We start from the raw sequence: 17679 nt of genomic DNA, 5'->3' as shown, positions 1-17679 counted from the left end.
CCACGTGCCATCAGTGGTCTGGTCTTGTCTCTGAAGCACCTCCATGAGTCAGCAGTCTTGGTCCTGGAGATGTTAGTAGACAGCCCCAGGAAGTGCCTCATCTTGGGTGACGTCATCATGAACAAGAGGGACATCTTTTCCAGGAGTGCGTTGTATCACACTCCATTCCTGAATGTCCTGTCTGAAACTCCACCTTTTCCAGGGAGCCTCTCATCTTAACTAAAAGGAAAATACTACAGAGTGGTGGGGGTGGGGAGGGTTCTCTCTTTCATGATATTTCTTTGTAGGAAAACCTTCCATGGCTCCAGGAGCTCCCAGCCCAAGCCTGACCTCTCCAGCCGCCACTCGAGCTGGGATGCTCTGGCCCCAGCTGGCTGACTCAGCATTAATTCCTCCTCCAGTGTCTCAGGCACGCAGCCTCTGCCTTGTCCCTGGACACTCCACGCTTTCCCCTATCATTCTTGCTCAGATTGTACCCTTTCTTGGAATGCCACCTGTCTTCTTCCACCAGCTGAATCTTGCCTGACCCGTCCTCCAAGATCCTGGTCAAGTTCTCCCTCTCCCTGAAAACTTCCCTGAAGTCTCCAGCTCTCACGGTCCCCATTTCTGTGGAGAGAGAGGGAGTTATAGTCTCTACCACACAGTTCAGCACTGCTTTATGTACGTTCTCATCTTATCTGATGGATATTCTTGTTTCACCAATGACGTGGCAGCACTTTTATTATGGGACCCATGGATTTTATTCTTGCTGGGCTGGGTGAGTGTAGATGGTATAAATATGTGCTGGCTTTTTTTTTTTTTTTTTCCTCTTTTAAAAATGTATTTATTTGACTGTACTGGGTCTTAGTTGCAACATGCAGGATCTTCGCTGTGTCATGTGGGATTTTTCGCTGCAGGGCACAGACTCTCTAGTTGCGGTACTTGGGCTCAGGAGTTGGGGCACTCGGGCTTAGTGGCTCCAAGGCATATGGGATCTTAGTTCCTTGACTAGGGATTGAACCTAAGTCCCCTGAATTACAAGGTGGATTCTTAACCACTGGGCCACCAGGGTAGTCCCTGTGCTGGGTTTTTCTTCTTTTTATTGTTGTCGTTGCTTTATCCCAGGGTAAAGCAATCATGTTTTCTGATCTTATCAGTCACACCCCATCACTGTTCCCCACGAACGTCTCCCTTCTAACCCAATGGGACTCTTCACTTCTCCGTAATCCTGCCATAAACCACAGCACTGGCGGTGGTGTTTGCTTGTCTGGGCAGCCCCCCCATATGAGCTTCAAGCTTTCCCAGGGGCTCCTCCATTCTGTCCCCCTCTGCCGGGGGCTTTGGTCAGACAAGAGGCATTGGTAAATGATCATTGCTTTGCTCAGCTCAGGGCACCCCACAGCCATGAGCTTCTTTTTCTCTGGGACTCCTAGAGGGGAGGTGTTGAATCACACGCAGTCTATAAAGATGTCTTTTTTCACTATCAGGTTGAAACTGGAGTGGGACTCTGAGGCCGACCTCCATGCCGCTCACCAGCAAAGGGACTGTGAACTGTGAGTAGTTTTGATTGGCATTTTCTAAGCTAACTCAATAAGGTTATGGGTTAAAGACCAGCCCTGAACCTGATCTTCCACAACCACGCCTTGTTCGAGGGACGCGCTCGACAATGAGCTGGTCAGGACGTGAAATATGGTGGACCTGTAATTAGATGAGGCCTGAATGTGACGAAGAGGCCCTGTAACAGGACATCCTATTTAATTAGATTGTATTGATTGTGCATTACGGTGGGTCTGATGTGTTCTGTGAGTCATGAGTGTTGGAGAGGGAGATTCTTGAGTTTGCAAGGCCAGGCCAGACCCCAGCCACTATGGTCTGCGAGCTAAGCGTGGGAGGCTGTGAGAGGAGGAACCGGGCCAAGTTCAGAGCTCGCACTTGCTTTTATGTCTGGTTGTTTCTAGAGAGACACGAGGGAGGAAAAAGGAAATACTGCTGGTCGCTTCCCCCTGGTCAGTCTAGGAACCACTGCACCTTACATGTGTATGTATTTGCTCATCAGACTCTCCCACTTGGCAGAAGTCTTCTAATCCGTAGGCCCTGGCCTCTGTCCAGTCTGCTCAGTGGAACTTTCTTTGGTAATCCAGCTAGAGGTGGTTTCTCCATCTTCTGGGTTTCTTTGCCTTATCCGTCTGCTGAGCATCTCTCTGCCCACACAGTGCCCTCATGAGGCTGAGCTTCTGGAGACTGGTCTGGGGTCCCCTCGTCCTTATTTCCAGCTGTGCCCTCCATCCCGGCCCTGCTCAGGCAGTGTCAGCTGGAAGGGCCTGTGGCTGAGCAACCTCCCCCACTCTGCTTCGGGGGCTCCCGGGGCCCCAGCAGCCGCGACTTTGATAGTACATTGGCTCCCAACCAGTCCATGGAATTATAAATGATTAACCGTTATCAGCGCACATCTTCACCTCTGTGTAAAAATAGATTGACTGTAATGAGTATTTGAATAAATCATAAGAATGGCCACCCTGCGATCGTCTAACATCCTGCCAATGGCTGCCCGGTGACTGAGCAGGGCGCCGGCCCTCCGCCTAATGGCCTGCGGGGCCCTGCCGGTGCCTCCGTGATTGACGGGTGCGGCTCCCAGGGCACCCCCTCTCAAGCCCGCAGGCCCGGGGGTGGGAAAGGGTGCCTCCCTCCCTCCTGTTCCAGGAAAACCTACCTCAGAGATGGAGCCGAGGGGGCGGGAGGGGGGAGCCAGGGTAGGAAGATAATGACCTTTTGTGAGAATCGATGTCTGCTCGAGGCGGAGGTTAGAGGGACCCCATAAGTCAAGTCAAGTGTGAGAGAAGCAAGCCGAGCGTGAACTTCGTGAGAGCCGGCAAGTAGGGGAACTAGGTCTGCACACATTCTGCCTGGATCCGTGAAGTCAGCTGGTGCCCGGCCTGCGACCACCCAGCCTCAGGGAAGCGCCCTCTCGGGGACACTCTGGTACCTGCCCAAAGGACGGAGGCAGAGCGGGGATCTACAGGTCCCAGGATGCTGAAATGGGATGATTCAAAGGGTCTTTCAGGGAGCAGGGTTTTTGCTCAGGCTGCCCCACGCAGGGGAGCCTGCAGAGAAGGGAAGGTCTCAAAGTCTGAAGTGAGGGCTGGATTTGAAAAGGAAAAGTCAAACATAATTTGGTGGTGTTCCAGTTCCTAGGGCTATGTAACAAACCACCCCAAGACTTAGTGACTTAACAACATTTATTGAGCTCATTTATTCTGTGAGTCAAGAGTCCAAACAGGGCACGAGGGTGGGGGGTACTGTCTCTGGTCCACAGGCCTGGGGTCTCCTCGGGGGCAGAAGCTGAATGCTGGAATCATTGGAAGGCTTGTTCGCTTGTCACTCTGTGGGTGGATACCAACTGTCAGCTGAGGTGTTAGCTGACATCAGACCCATGTGCCCTCTCCCTGTGGCCTGGACATCCTCATAACATGGTGCCCTGAGGGAGCATCCCCCGAGAGGAGCCAGGAGCTGGCAGGGCTGCCTGCCCAAGTCGGGCAGCCCTGCTACCACTTCCACACATTCCTCTGTTTGGGGCAGACACAAAGGCTCACCTGGGTTTAAAGAAGGGGACGTGGGCACCCCCTAATCCCGTCTCAAAGGAGGAATAGCCACAGCACGTTCAATGAAGAATGTGTTGGGGGGTGGTAATATGTCATTGCAGCTGTCTTTGGCGAGGACACGCCCACAGCTAGTGTTCATCGGGTGTGGCAAAGCACAGCCTCCTGAGGCAGGCTAAGGAAAGCCCTGCTTTCAAGAATCAAACTGTCTCTTAACTCACACAATGTCTGTGTTTGAAGCCCCCCTGGAAGGCTAGGCTCCTCCCCCTGGCAGGATTCCCCGAGGACATGCTGGTGCTGAGGCTCTGCAGCTGGTAGAAACCTCTACCCAATGGTCCTTCTCAGCAAGAGGGGCTCCAGTTTGCAGCCCACAGCTTGAAGTGCCAGGTCTGGAGAGGGACTTAGACCTGTGACACAGATGCCACAAGCCTTGAGCCCTTCATTCCCTGGGGTGTAGCTCCTTCCCCCACCCCTGACTCCATGGCTTTCCAAGCTGGGAGACTCAGCTTTGGCCAAAGATTGGATGAAGAGGTCCATCCCTGCATGGGGCCCAGGGCAGGCCACAGTCTGCTTCGTTCCCACACCTTCATACACTCACTCACACACACAACACTCTCACACATATTCACTCACACACTCGCTCACACACACACATTCACACACAGTCACACACACACTCACACACACACATAACACTCTCACACACATTCACTCACACACTCGCTCACACACACACAACATTCACACACAGTCACTCACACACACACTCACACACACATAACATTCTCACACACATTCACTCACACATACTCATACACAAACACAACATACACACACACACACATAGACACACTATACCCTGTGGGAGGCGGAAACTTTGAGGCCCAGACTCCCTGTCCTTTGCCGTTTTCCTGAGCCAGTTGCAGCCAAGTTTTAAAAGAGGATCTGAGTCCTCTGGATGCCCTGTCCTGACTTAAGGGGATACAACCAGAACTCAAGCAGCTGAAGGGTTGAAGGAGAACCAGTTTGTTTTTCCAAAGATACGGGAATGGCTAGTGACAAAAGGGAGGGGGTAGGGAAGAGAGGGGCAAAGGGGCATGGTTTTGATGAAAAGGTTTGGAGGGAGCGTCTGAAGTCTTCCACAAGTTGGCTAAATATTAATATTAATAACCATGTTAGTTGAGCACTTACTATATGCTAGACACTCTGATCAGCATGTGATGGGCATGTTCTCCTTAAAACCCTCTACTGCTTTATGAGACACTGTTATTATCTCAGTAGTACCTACAGAAAGGGAGCAGAGGTCCAGACACCAGAGAGGAACCCTAGTCAGGGATACAGTAAGTTAGCCACAGACCTGAAATCAAACTTAAGACTCTATTCTAAAGCCTTAATCACTTTATCCTGAGGCTCCGAGAAACCCAGTTTACTCTCCCGTAAAAGGGGGAAGTCTGATGACCTCATCTCCAACATCACCCTCAGTCCTTCCTTACCTTCCAAACGTGCCGAAAATATTCTGGGAACTGGCTTTGTTGTTGTTCAGTCACTAAGTTGTGTCCAACTGTTTGTGACCCCATGGACTGCAGCACACTTGGCTTCCCTGTCCTTCACCATCTCCTCAATGAGTTTGCTCAAACTCATGTCCATTGAGGCAATGATGCCATCCAACCATTTCATCCTCTGTCACCTGCTTCTTCCCCTGCCCTCGATCTTCCCCAGCATCGGGGTCTTTTCCAATGAGTTGGCTCTTTCCATCAGGTAGCCAAAATTTTAGAGCTTCAGCTTCACCATCAGTCCTTTCAATGACTATTCAGGATTGATTTCCTTTAAGACTGACTTGCTTGATCTCATTGCAGTCCAAGGAACTCTCAAGAGTCTTCTCCAGCACAACAATTTAAAAGCATCAATTCTTTGGTGCTCAGCCTTCTTTATGGTCCAGTTCTCACATCTGTACATGACTACTGGAAAAACCATAGTTTTGACTATAGGGACCTTTGTTGGAAAGCAATGTCTCTGTTTCTTTTGATATGCTTTCTATGTTTGTCATAGCTTTTCTTCCAAGGAGCAAGTGTCTTTTAATTTCATGGAAACTGGCTTCAGTTCAGTTCAGTTACTCAGTCGTGTCCGACTCTTTGCATCTCCATGGACTGCAGCACGCCAGGCTTCCCTGTCCACGACCAACTCCCGGAGCTTGCTCAAACTCATGTCCATTGATTTGGTGATGCCATCCAACCATCTTATCCTCTGTCGTCCCCTTATCCTCCTGCCTTCAATCTTTCACAGCATCAGGGTCTTTTTAATGAGTCAGTTCTTCACATCAGGTGGCCAAAGTATTGGAGCTTCAGCTTCAGCATCCGTCCTTCCAATGAATATTCAGGACTGATTTCCTTTAGGATGGACTGGTTGGATCACCTTGCAGTCCAAGAGACTCTCAGGAGTCTTCTCTAATACCACAGTTCAGAAGCATCAATTCTTCGGGGCTCAGGTTTCTTTATAGTCCAACTTTCACATCCATACATGACTACTGGAAAAACCATAGCTTTGATTAGACAAACCTTTGTTGATAAAATAATGTCTCTGCCTTTTAATATGCTGTCTAGGTCATAGCTTTTCTTTCAAAGGGCAAGTACCTTTTAATTTCACAGCTGCAGTCATCATCTGCAGTGATTTTGGAGCGCAAGAAAATAAAGTCTGTCACTGTTTCCATTGTTCTCCATCTATTTGCCATGGAGTGATGGGACCGGATGCCATGATTTTAGTTTTTTGAATGTTGAATTTTAGGCCAGTTTTTTTACTCTCCTCCTTCACCTTCATCAAGAGGCTCTTCAGTTCCTCTTCACTTTCTGCCATAAGGGTGGTGTCATCTGCATATCTGAGGTTATTGATATTTCTCCCAGCAATCTTGATTCCAGCTTGTGTTTCATCCAGCCCAGCATTTCTCATGATGTACTCTGCATATTGTACCCTGCATGATGTACTCAGTTATTATTAACTTAATAATAAATGGAATAAATGGATGACTGGATGAATGAATAAATAAGCAAGGTACTGTTCCTGCCCACAAGGAACTTATGGTCTGGGAGGGAGACAGATGTAATAGAACTGTAATAGAAGACAAAATACAGGGGCCCTGAGAAGCATATGATTAATTCCTACATCAGTGTCCAGCAGGGTCGATTCAGAAAGTACCTCTGTGTATTGGGCAGAGCAGTCCCTCAACATTGATTTAAAAGGTCTTGATTCCAGCTTGTGCTTCATCCAGTTCAGCGTTTCACATGATGTACTCTGCATATAAGTTAAATAACCAGGGTGACAGTATACAGCCTTGATGTACTCCTTTCCCGATTTGGAACCAGTCTGTTGTTCCATGTGCAGTTCTAACTGTTGCTTCTTCATCTGCATACAGATTTCTCAGGAGGCTAGTCAGGTGGTCTGGCGTTCCCATCTCTTGAAGAATTTTCCACAGTTTGTTGTGATTCGCACAGTCAGAGGGCTTAGCATAGTCAATAAAGCAGAAGTAGATGTTTTTCTGGAACTTTCTTGCTTTTTCGATGATCCAGCAGATGTTGGCAATTTGATCTCTGGTTCCTCTGCCTTTTCTAAATCCAACTTGAATATCTGGAAGTTCTTGGTTCACGTACTGTTGAAGCCTCACTTGGAGAATTTTGAGCATTACTTTGCTACTGTGTGAGATGAGTGCAATTGTGTGGCAGTTTGAACATTCTTTGGCATTGCCTTTCTTTGGGATTGGAATGAAAACTGAACTGGCTTAGACATCTCTAAAGCAGAGACTGACTCTGTGGACATGGGTCTGTGTGAAAGCATGGAATGATTTCCTCTTCTCTCCTTTCCCCTTTCATGAAACTTGAGTGAGAAAACCAATGTTTAATTTGGGCAGGTGAAGGAAACAGATAAGAACCTAAAAGACCATTTGTATTTTCAAGGCCTCAATTTGGGGGTGGAGCATCGGGTGTGAAGCCCAAAGCTGGGGTTCAAGTTTAAGCCCTATGACTTAGAACCTCTGTGATTCCCGACACATCTCTTTGGTCTTTAGATTTCTCGTCTCTGGAATGGAAATGGGATTGTACACGCGTCCCAGGGTGGCTTGGGGACTAAATGAAATTCAGCACATACGAGCTTTAGGGCCATTCCTGGCACACATTAGATACCCTGTAATGGTTCAGCCATCCCCTCCCCACAGTACATAGGGAAAAAAGTGGAGTTGGAAAGACTGTTCCTTTCCATTGCTTCTGACGGAAATGGTCAAGCGTCTTCCCTTTAACTGTACTCTTCATAAAAGTTCACTCATAAACTATTGATATTTTAATAATACACATTAGCATCTTGCCCTTTGACAGATGAATATTGAATGAGCAATAAAGAGGCAAAAGAGTAACCAGGTATGTGGCTATGGGGAAGTGGTTCTCAGAGGAAAGGCTCCTCTCTGGGGACCTTGTGACTGGCCTCTCTCTCTAGTGACCCCTAGGAAACAGCTCTCAGAAGGAGCTCAGAATCTGGCCCAGCCCAGCCCAGTCTGAGCAGAATTTGCCCTTGGTTTTCTTTTACTTGGCTGAAGGGGACTTGGGAAAAGACAGAAAAAGGTCATTAAAGAGATGCTGAAGGTCTGGACTTTGCACCCTTGTGTGAAATTCCTGGAATCTCTCCTCTCTCTTTGAGGAAGGTGCTGGCTTCTTCCCCACCTACGGTGTTCAGTTCAGTTCAGTTCAGTCGCTAGTGTCCTGCTCTATAAATGAAGAGTCTTCAAATAATGTGCCCACAAGAAATCAGGCTATGAGCTTAGAAATAACGTAGCCAGCTTCCATCCCCTCTCTGTCCTCTGCCCACCAAGTCTTGATGGGCACCTGTGCTCAGGGCGTGTGTCTGAAGGTTTACAAGATAGAACATCCTGCCTTTGCCACTTGGCTCCAGCCCCGCCGCCAACAGCCTCCGGTTTTCCGTGGCCTCCATCTGGGCTGGGAGTCCTTGAGTGTGCAGAGAACAGTGACAGGGGCCTCTTCGTTGGTCCGGCTTAATTGGTGTGATTTAATGGCGTTGGTGGCGGATTCAGATTTATACGGCTTTCTGAGCTGCAAATCTGCTTTCTAAATGTAGAATTTTTGTGGAGTGGTAAAAAATAATGGCTGTTCTGTGATTCCTGCCTCCCGAGCTAGGAGATTGCAATTTACATTATGCAAATAGACATTATGCAATCAAGGCACTTTAGCAGGAATCTGGCGACAGAGAGGCCGCTGATGAGCTACGAGGTCTGCAGCCCCAACTGGAAGGGTCCTGGAAGAGCAGAGATGGAGTGGAGAGGGGGTGTGGTGGGTAGAGGGGGCCGGATCTGTTCCACTGGCCCGAGGAGGCACCGTGGAGCCGGGCCCAGAGATGAACGCTTCCGGGGGGCTGCCCAAGCGACTCTCTCAATTAATGGCTTTGTTTAATCATACCCCCTGTCCAGAGGAGTATTGTCTTACGGATAATTTCGTTTGCCTAACGAGATTTTGCTAATTAAATCTCCTTTCAGTTGGTGTGACTATGCCTGCAGGAGACAGGGTTATCTGGAGTCTTCTCCATAAACCTTTCTGGAGAGGAGCTGGGAAGAGGGACAGAGGGAGGGGAGAAAAGGAAGGGAGGGAGGGTAAACTTCCCTGCTGTGAGCAGGCCTGGAGAAGCTTCCAGCAGGGTTTGGAAGTACAAAGTGGCTGCCACCACCCACCTGGCCTTTCTCTCCTATTCTCTGGATATATGGGTACTTAGAAACCTTTGTCCAGCCTGAGGGATTTCCCTGCTGTCTGCTTCCTCTGTGGCTCCTGTCACCTCCACCATTATCCCTTCTCAAGTTCTTCCCGATCCTCAGGAGCTTCTATGAGCCTTCCAGGCACTGATTCTAGCAGCTCTAGCTGCGCTTCGTGATGGTGGTGATGTGGGAACCTTCCCCTGGCCTCCGCTGTTAGCCAGCCAGCCCAGCTCTTCAGAGAGGAAGATTGGCCAAACTGGCCATTTCTCTAGGGATAACTGAATGAATCAAAGAGGAGAAAACCTTGTCAAATTCATGTTTGACCGAGCCAGCCAGAATATGAAGGAGCCTAGCTCTGGGCCTGCAACAGCTGGAGCTTAATAAATGCTGTTGTGAGCCTGTGCCCATGTCACACCTGTGCCCCCGCATCCCCAGGGATTCTTTACTGTCTGCGGCTTCCTGGGCCTGGCTGGCCATGGGCCGCACAACTCAGCTCTGTCTACCTGCCAGCTTCCTCTCCTGCCCGCCTTGCAGCTCCCTCCTCCCTGTTACTTACAGACACTCCTACTCCTGGTGCCCAGAATGCCAGGTTGTTCAGTTTTCCCCAAATACTCTGCGTAACTTCGTACCTCGGTGCCTCTGCACTTGCTGCTCCCTCCATCTGGAATCTCCTCGGCCTGGATAGACCTGCTCCTCCTGCAATGCCCAGCTTATGCATCTCCTCTCTGACTACCATTGACAGGGCTTCCTGCCTTTCCTGAAAGGGTGCTGTATTTCCACATCCTGTATGTTGTCACAGGACCTCAAACGAGGTATTTGTCTGTCTAGCCAAGTTAGGAACTGAATCTTATTCTTCTCCTGATCCCAGTACTTAGAATCATGCCTGGCCACAGTAGGCCCCTACAGTTTTGGTTGAATGGAAAAACGAATGAATGAGCCAAGGGGAGGAGGGTGGAGTGATGGAGAGGTTTTCTCCATTAAGTCTTCCAAACCCCAGGATGAGTGATGGTGCGGCAACAGGAGACTGATTTCTGTAGGGGCTTTGCAGAGTTACTTGCTCATCCATTACCTTTGGTTCCGGGGTGGGAAGGTCCTAATTCCCTCTGTGTGGCAGGCCCTGCACATCAGCAGGGTACATCAGCATCTCTTGTCGTACATTTTGACATGGATCTTGTGAGGTGGATATTATTTTTGTAGAGGGCACTGAGGCTTATCTGTCCTCATCAGAGTGTAAGGCAGTGCTTGCCTGTAACTGGGCTGAATGGCAGGGCCCCAGCAGGCTCTAGGTAGGTGAAAGCTCCTATGCTTCCCAGCCTTCCCTCCCCATCTATCCAGCTAGCCAGCCATCCAACCAGCCCATGCATCTACCCATCCAATCCATCCATCCATCCATTCATTCATCCATCCATCCATCTATTCATCCACCCATACATTCATCTATCCATCCACCCATCTATCCATCTGTTCATCCATCCATCCATTCATCCATCCATTCATTCATCCATCCATCCATCTATTCATCCATTCATCCACCCATACATTCATCTATCCATCCACCCATCTATCCATCTATTCATCCATCCATCCATTCATTCATCCACCCATACATTCATCTATCCATCCATCCATCTATCCATCTATTCATCCATCCATCCATTCATCCATCTTTCCATCCATTCATCCATGAACTCATCCACCCATACATTCATCTATCCATCCACCCATCTATCCATCTATTCATCCATCCATCCATCCATCCATCCATTCATCCAGCCATCCATCCATTCATCCATCTATCCATCTATTCATCCATTCATCCACCCATACATTCATCTATCCATCCATCCATCTATCCATCTATTCATCCATCCATCCATTCATCCATCTTTCTATCCATTCATCCATGAACTCATCCACCCATCCATTCATCCATCCACCATCCATCTATCTCTCCATCCCATCCCATCCTATCCCATCCCATCCTGTCTATCCATCCTGACTATAACCTAAGCTGCCCTGGATGTGTGTCACACCCTGGGCTCTCCCCATGCTGGAATTCCTGGGTTGTTGCACTGGGAGAACCTGTGTGTGTGCTGGGAGACGGGTGAAGCTGAAGCCCCACAGGCAGCCTCCGGCTGCTGGCTCTGGTCTGTTGCCCAGCTAGGAGTGGGGCTGTAAGGATAAAAGAGTCTGCAGGCCATGCTGGGAAACATGAGGGCAGTTGAGGAGAAATGGCTCATGTCTTCCTATGTGATAAGGGTATATGCCTCTTGCTTGTATGTGTGCAGACTGTAGGGTGTTCATGTGTGTGTGGGGCAGGGGGCAGTGTTTGAAGATAGTGCTTTATGTTTTCCTCTGTTTCTGAGTTTCAGTGCTTTGCTTTTTGCCCTGATGTTTTCCCCTTGGTCCCAATGTTCTGTCTCTTCATCGAGGCTTCCTGTTATCTTAACATCCCACCCTGTTATCTATGCTCTGAGTCTGAAGGGTTTCTCGATACATAATAGGTGCTCAACAAATACTCCATGATGCACTGAATGAGTGAATGAGTCAGCAAGCATGCCCTTTGCTATCAGGAAGTCTTGAATGTGAGCCCTAGTTCTGTTCTTTAGGTAGCTGGGATCTTGGGATTTAATTTTCTCATCCAGAAAGCAAAAATACTAATAGTGCCTATTCTATCTTTCTCGAAGGGTCGTTGGTGGAAGATTATAAGAGATAACTGAAAGTGTTTTATAAACTATAAAGCACTATGCAAGTATAAGAGGTTATTATTATAATGGTTATTATGCTTGAAGTGATCATTGTGTTTGAAAATTAAGGATTCTGTTTTCAGGAATATAAAATCACCCAGACCTTGTTGGAACTCTTGAGATGTAGGAGCAAGCATCACAGGAACTGATTCCACACTGGCCCGACTATGGGAACTTTCCGGGCCTGGGGTGGGAGAAGGGGTCTGGTGAAAATGGCGCAGGCAGATCTTCATTTGTGCTACCTGTCCCCCGTGTGGACCCACACACACGATCTCTCTTGAGTCTCAGCTGCTGCCAGGCTTTCTATGTTCATTATTTTTGCATATGCTGTTCCCTCTGCTGGGTAAACTCTTCTTTTCTCCTCTGGTCTTTTGAGACTGTCATGCCAAGTTGCTTCCCTGTCCCTGGACTTTCAGGTTACCAAGTTTACTTCCCTGAAGGCATTTATCATGTGGACCTGGGACTGTGAAGTCTGCCTCCTGGGACACAACACATACTTCCAGGGCAGGTGTCAGGTGTCATTTATGTCTGTAGTTCCAGAGGTAGGGGATGGATGGATGGATGAGTGGATGGATGGATGGGTGGGCGGGCGGGTAGAAGGGTGGATGGGTGGTTGGATGGATGGAAGGGTGGGTGGATGGATTGATGGGTGGGTGGGCAGGTGGATGGACGGATGGGTGGGTAGGTGAAAGGTGAAGGAGTGCTTGGGGGTTGGTAGATGCACAGAATTTGAACTTTTGAAGCACTCTAAGCTGCAGGGGAAGGTAAGGAAGAAGCAGCTTCAGAGAAATTAGCACTGCTGTGTAAATAACCCCCAAATCTCTGAGAGTTCCCACCCACTCTCAGGTCCAAAGGGTCAAGTAGGCTGATCTTTCCTGGGGTCCCTGGAGTCCTCAATCCCATGCAGATTGGTGACTGGCCAGCAGCCAGGCGAGCAGTGAGGCATTAGTGTTGGGGCTGAGTCTCGAGGAGGGAGGTGCCGGCCTGTCATGGTTCCCCAGAGATGAGCCGCCATCCATGTGGGGACACAGGTGCTGCCTACCGCCATCCCCAGCACCCCCAGATCCTGTCTGTTGGTGAAGTCAGTCCCAGCTGGTGAAGAATCTGCTGGAAGCGCTCCCAGGACCCTGGCTCCGGTGCCTTCTCCCTGTGTTTGGAGGCATCTTGTCTCCACCTTGCTCTGGCCTCTCCTCCATGCCCTCCCACTCCCAGCACTGCTCCTTCCAGAGCCCCCAGGCAGCCGCAGCCAAGTGCCAGGGGGCTGGGAGGCTTTTCATTACCGAATGCACTGAACCTATTTGTGAGTGTTTTGCAAAGTGTTTAATCCAAGGTGTTCCCTCAATTAAATTAGTGCAAACATCTGTGTCCCACATCCACCTCCATTTGCATTCTGTGCCATTTATTACAGCGGGAAATGGGAAGGCACCTTAGGAATACTTAGGACTGAATTAGGCTAGCTTGGGGTGGATGTTGGGGTGGGCGTCTCAGGGTGTCTGTGAGGTTGGTCCACAAGGCGGATCCATCTCCAGGCCGGAACTGGTGGAGGAGCCGCTTTCTGGGGCAGGGGGCCACGCAGGGGATGTGTCTGATTTGGGGACCACCCGGTCTTGTGGGGGAGGCTGGATGAGTTTAATTAATGCCCCTGATGCAGGTGGTGCTAGTGGTAAAGAACCCGTCTGCCAATGAAGGAGACATGAGACAGGGTTTTGATCCCTGGGTCGGGAAGATCCCCTATAGGAGGAAATAGCAATCCACTCCAGTATTCTTGCCTGGAGAATTCCATGGACACAGGAGTGTCACAGGCTACAGTCCATGGGATACCAAGGAGTAGGACATGACTGAAGTGACTTAGCATGATCCCCAACTGTCCAAGTATTAGTACCTGCAGAAGCAGGAGGAATTCACTGCGGTTGCTTTATAACTAAACTCATTAAAAGAAAACAAAAACAACTGTATCACATTCAAGTGACCCACCTGGGTTTCGCCCTGGAGGAGACATTTCCTGCTGGAAGGTGGGCTTTTTCATCATGGAACTGCTCAGCCTTGGTGACTTGGTCGAGTGTGGGTGTCGGCACTGCTCCCCATACCGCATGATCCCCAGGACTGTAGAGGACTTTGGGAGCCCTGCTGGTATCCCAATCCAGGAGGCACTGAAGAGGAATAGCTTCTGCTCAGTGCGTTTACCTGTCGTAACCCTCCCCCCAGCCCTCTGAGACAGGGCCTCAGGACAGATCAGAAAGCCGGGCTTAATCAGACAGAGTGAGCAACACACTCAGCATTGGTCCATAGCTAAAGAGGAGCGGAGGGGATGTGAACTCAGGTTTACACGACCCCGGAGAGGATGTATGTACTTCCTGCCACAATTGGACATCTCTTGGGAATGAAGCAGCTGACTGGGTCAGGGACCTTGCCCCATCCCCAGATGTCGTGGCCAGGACACCCTAGCTGGGCTGTGCAGAGGCCCCTGGCCCTAGCCTGCCTGCTTCTATTTGTTGTTCAGTCGCTAAGTCGTGTCAGACTCTTTGTGACCCCATGAACTGCAGCACTCCAGGCTTCCCTGTTCTTAACTATCTCCCAGAGTTTGCTCAAACTCATGTCCATTGAGTCAGTGATGCCATCTAACCATCTCATCCTCTGTTGCCCCCTGCTCCTTTTACCTTCAATCTTTTGTTATAACTGATGAACCTGCATTGCCACATCATCACTCGGAGTCTGTAGTTAGCGACAAGGTTCACTCTATTCTGTGGATTTGGATAAATGTGTAATGGACAAGCAGTCATCACTATCAGTTCAGTTCAGTCGCTCAGTCATGTCCGACTCTTTGTGACCCCATGGACTGTTTCCTGTCCATCACCGACTTCCAGAGCTTGCTCAAACTCACGTCTACCAAGTCAGTGATGCCATTCAACCATCTCATCCTCTGTCGTCCCTTTCTCCTCCTGCCTTCAATCTTTCCCAGCAACAGGGTCTTTTCCAAGGAGTCAGTTCTTCACATCAGATGACCAAAATATTGGAGCTTCAGCTTCAGCATGAGTCCTTCCAATGACTAGTCAGTGTTGATTTCCTTTCACATTGACTGGTTTGATCTTCTTGTTGTCCAAGGGACTCTCAAGAGCCTTCATGTGGCATAAACTGGGATGCCCAGGGGCTTCAATGGTCACTTATCTGAGAGAAGGGATTTCTGGTTTTTGCGTGGTGGGGCAGGGAGGAAAAGGAGAGGAAGTGAGGAAGAGGCTCATGAGTTGCTCAAGGACTTAGCGATCACTGAATTCTTTGGAACTAAATAGGAAAACTGAGGCTCAAAGGAGGCATCCCCTGCCTAAGGCCACTGAGGGTTTAGTGGGAGAGGCTGGACTGGAAACTAGGGCTCCCACCTCCTGGCAGGGTAGTGATGTCAGGGCCTGGGGAGGTTGCAGGGTTTCTGTAGGATATGCTGGCATTCTAGATACAAAGTGTGTAAGTCAAAGCTGGAGAAGGAACCAGGGTGAGAAGGGGATGGATGGCTGCTGTGGACTCGTCTACTAAGGATGCTTGTGGACACCTTTAATGAAGAACCTCCCAGGTCCTAGAGGGCTACTGGCCAAGTCTGACCTACAGCAGGTCTGCACCAGCATCTAGAGTTCTACCTAGGGATATCCAGGGGCTGTAGAACTTGGGGAGCCTGGAGGAGTCCAGAGACCCTGGACTGTGCACCCACAGTGTCCAGCTCACCTCCCCCTTCCCCATCTGCCCAGGGTGCCATGGACTCAAACTCCAGTCCCCTCTCCCTCTTCCTCCCCAACGAGTCAGGACCAGGTCTTAGCCTTAGTTTCCCCATCTGTTAAAGAAAAAGAAAACCTCATCTTACAAAATATCTGGGAAAATCAAAGGAAATAGTAGGCATGCTTGACCCTACTTCTGGAAGCAGAGCTCTGTTGTTTTCTGTTCTTCTCCATGGCTTAGCTCTACTTTCCCCTCTAGACTCTGAACTGGATACAAGGGGCCAAGGGCTCTATAGAGCCAAGGGTGGGCAGCCCCTAATCTCAGCTCCTCCCCCTCCCTCTTCTCTTCCCTCCCTCCCTCCCTCTCTCATCAGAAGACTTTAATAAATGCATCTCAGCATGTGGTCCTTCCTGGGGCTTTATAAGAATGAATTGCTTATCCCGGCCTACAGTACTTCCTAGAAATGACAATCTACAATCAACACACATTTATTAAGCACCACTGTGTGTGGTACCCAGTTCTAGGCCTGGCAGGGTCAGCCTGGGAGTGATCCCTGGGCTTCCTGTCTCCTCCCAAGGGCTCCGATGACCGTTGCTTTCTTTGGCTTTGCCAGATCCCAAGACAATCTGCCATTGCTAGCAGGACTGGGGATTTTGGTGCCCTTACCTGCCTCTCGGCTTCTGTACAAGGTCGTCTCTGCCTTGAAGTGCCCTCCATCCCATCCCCTTCATTTACCTGGTTAGAGCTCAGGTTCTCCATGATCAGTAGGTCTGTGACCTCATCTCAGCTAGGGTTTATCCTCCTTGAGCTCCTGGTGCACACTGGGAATCTTTCTGAGACTACTGTTGTTGTTCTTTAGTCGCTCAGTCATGTACGGCTCTTTTGACCCCATGGACTGTAGCCTGCCAGGCTCCTATGTTCATGGGATTTTCCAGGCAAGAATACTGGAGTGGGTTGCCATTTCCTTCTCCAGGGGATCTTCCCGAACCAGGCATCCAACTTACATCTCCTGCTTTACAGGAAGATTCTCTACCACTGAGCCACCTGGGAAGTCTTCTGTGACTATTAATCACATCGTATTTTCATTAAGCTTCTACTAGGGATGCTGGGCTCTTTAAGAGTAAAGCTACTGTATGCAGCACCCTAGGACTCATTTGTTCTACCTTGCCACAGGCCAGGTCCTGCTCAATTCATCCCTCATAGCAGAGAATGCCTGTTATTAGAATGCCTTCCCCTCCCGTTAGCCTCTGGTTCTCAGTAAGTGCTTATTTTGTTGGAGGAACCACTGGCAGGTTTGAAGGGAGGCTGTCATGGCAGTATGCCTGGCTCTCTAGTTTCCAGGGTGTTTGGTCTGAGAGCACGTCCCTGTCCCTTTTATATTCAATTCTATAAGTATTCTCTCCCTTTCACCGGCCTCAGGATATGGGATCTCCAGATGGAGCTGAGAATGGCAGAGAAGAATGCGCCTATTGATTTATTGCCCCTGTGTCTTTGCCATGGGCATTTCCTCTTCCTGAAAAGTCCTCCCTGCTCAGCCAAAGCCTGCCCTTCCTCCCCAGTCCCGCACCACCTCTTCCAGAGCCCTCAGGGGAACGCAAGCAGTGTCTCCCTTCCCAAGAGCCTGGTGACTCTGAACAGAGTCTTCCTGCATCCTGGGTACACCTGTCTGTCCTTTTCCATGGAGATATGTCAGAACAGGGCACATAGCTGATGCTGCAGTAAGCCCTCACTCCACGTGGCATGGCGCCTGGCACATTCTGAATTTATCGCACATGTTTGCCAAACGAACAGGATTACTCCTGGTCTGTCTCAGAGAGGGGGGTGTCTGGGTTCTCCCCGCATCCTCTTGCTTTGACTTTTCTGCCCCACGATTCTAAAGGAGCTGGAGGCTCATTTGTCACCAAGTACTGGAAAC

The 17679-nt window shown here is 49.6% G+C and overlaps 1 protein-coding gene and 1 long non-coding RNA gene across 2 annotated transcripts in view; one reads left to right on the top strand and one right to left on the bottom strand.

Moving 5' to 3' along the window:
• Positions 1 to 17679, top strand: part of PKNOX2 (PBX/knotted 1 homeobox 2) — a 297363-nt gene that overhangs the window by 83057 nt on the left and 196627 nt on the right. The window contains exon 2 of the mRNA XM_055581247.1: positions 1467 to 1532. The gene's annotated coding sequence lies outside the window, so the exon portion shown is untranslated. The remainder of the gene's footprint in view (positions 1 to 1466; positions 1533 to 17679) is intronic.
• LOC129652538 (uncharacterized) lies at positions 3226 to 16027 on the bottom strand. Its single transcript, XR_008714578.1, has 3 exons — positions 15958 to 16027; positions 14037 to 14212; positions 3226 to 3359 (listed from the first exon to the last, which is right to left on the bottom strand). It is a non-coding gene; the product is annotated as an uncharacterized LOC129652538 (long non-coding RNA).

This window comes from Bubalus kerabau, chromosome 5, assembly GCF_029407905.1.
Source record: "Bubalus kerabau isolate K-KA32 ecotype Philippines breed swamp buffalo chromosome 5, PCC_UOA_SB_1v2, whole genome shotgun sequence".
Taxonomy (NCBI): domain Eukaryota; kingdom Metazoa; phylum Chordata; class Mammalia; order Artiodactyla; family Bovidae; genus Bubalus; species Bubalus kerabau.
This window is presented reverse-complemented; position numbering and strand designations above follow the sequence as displayed.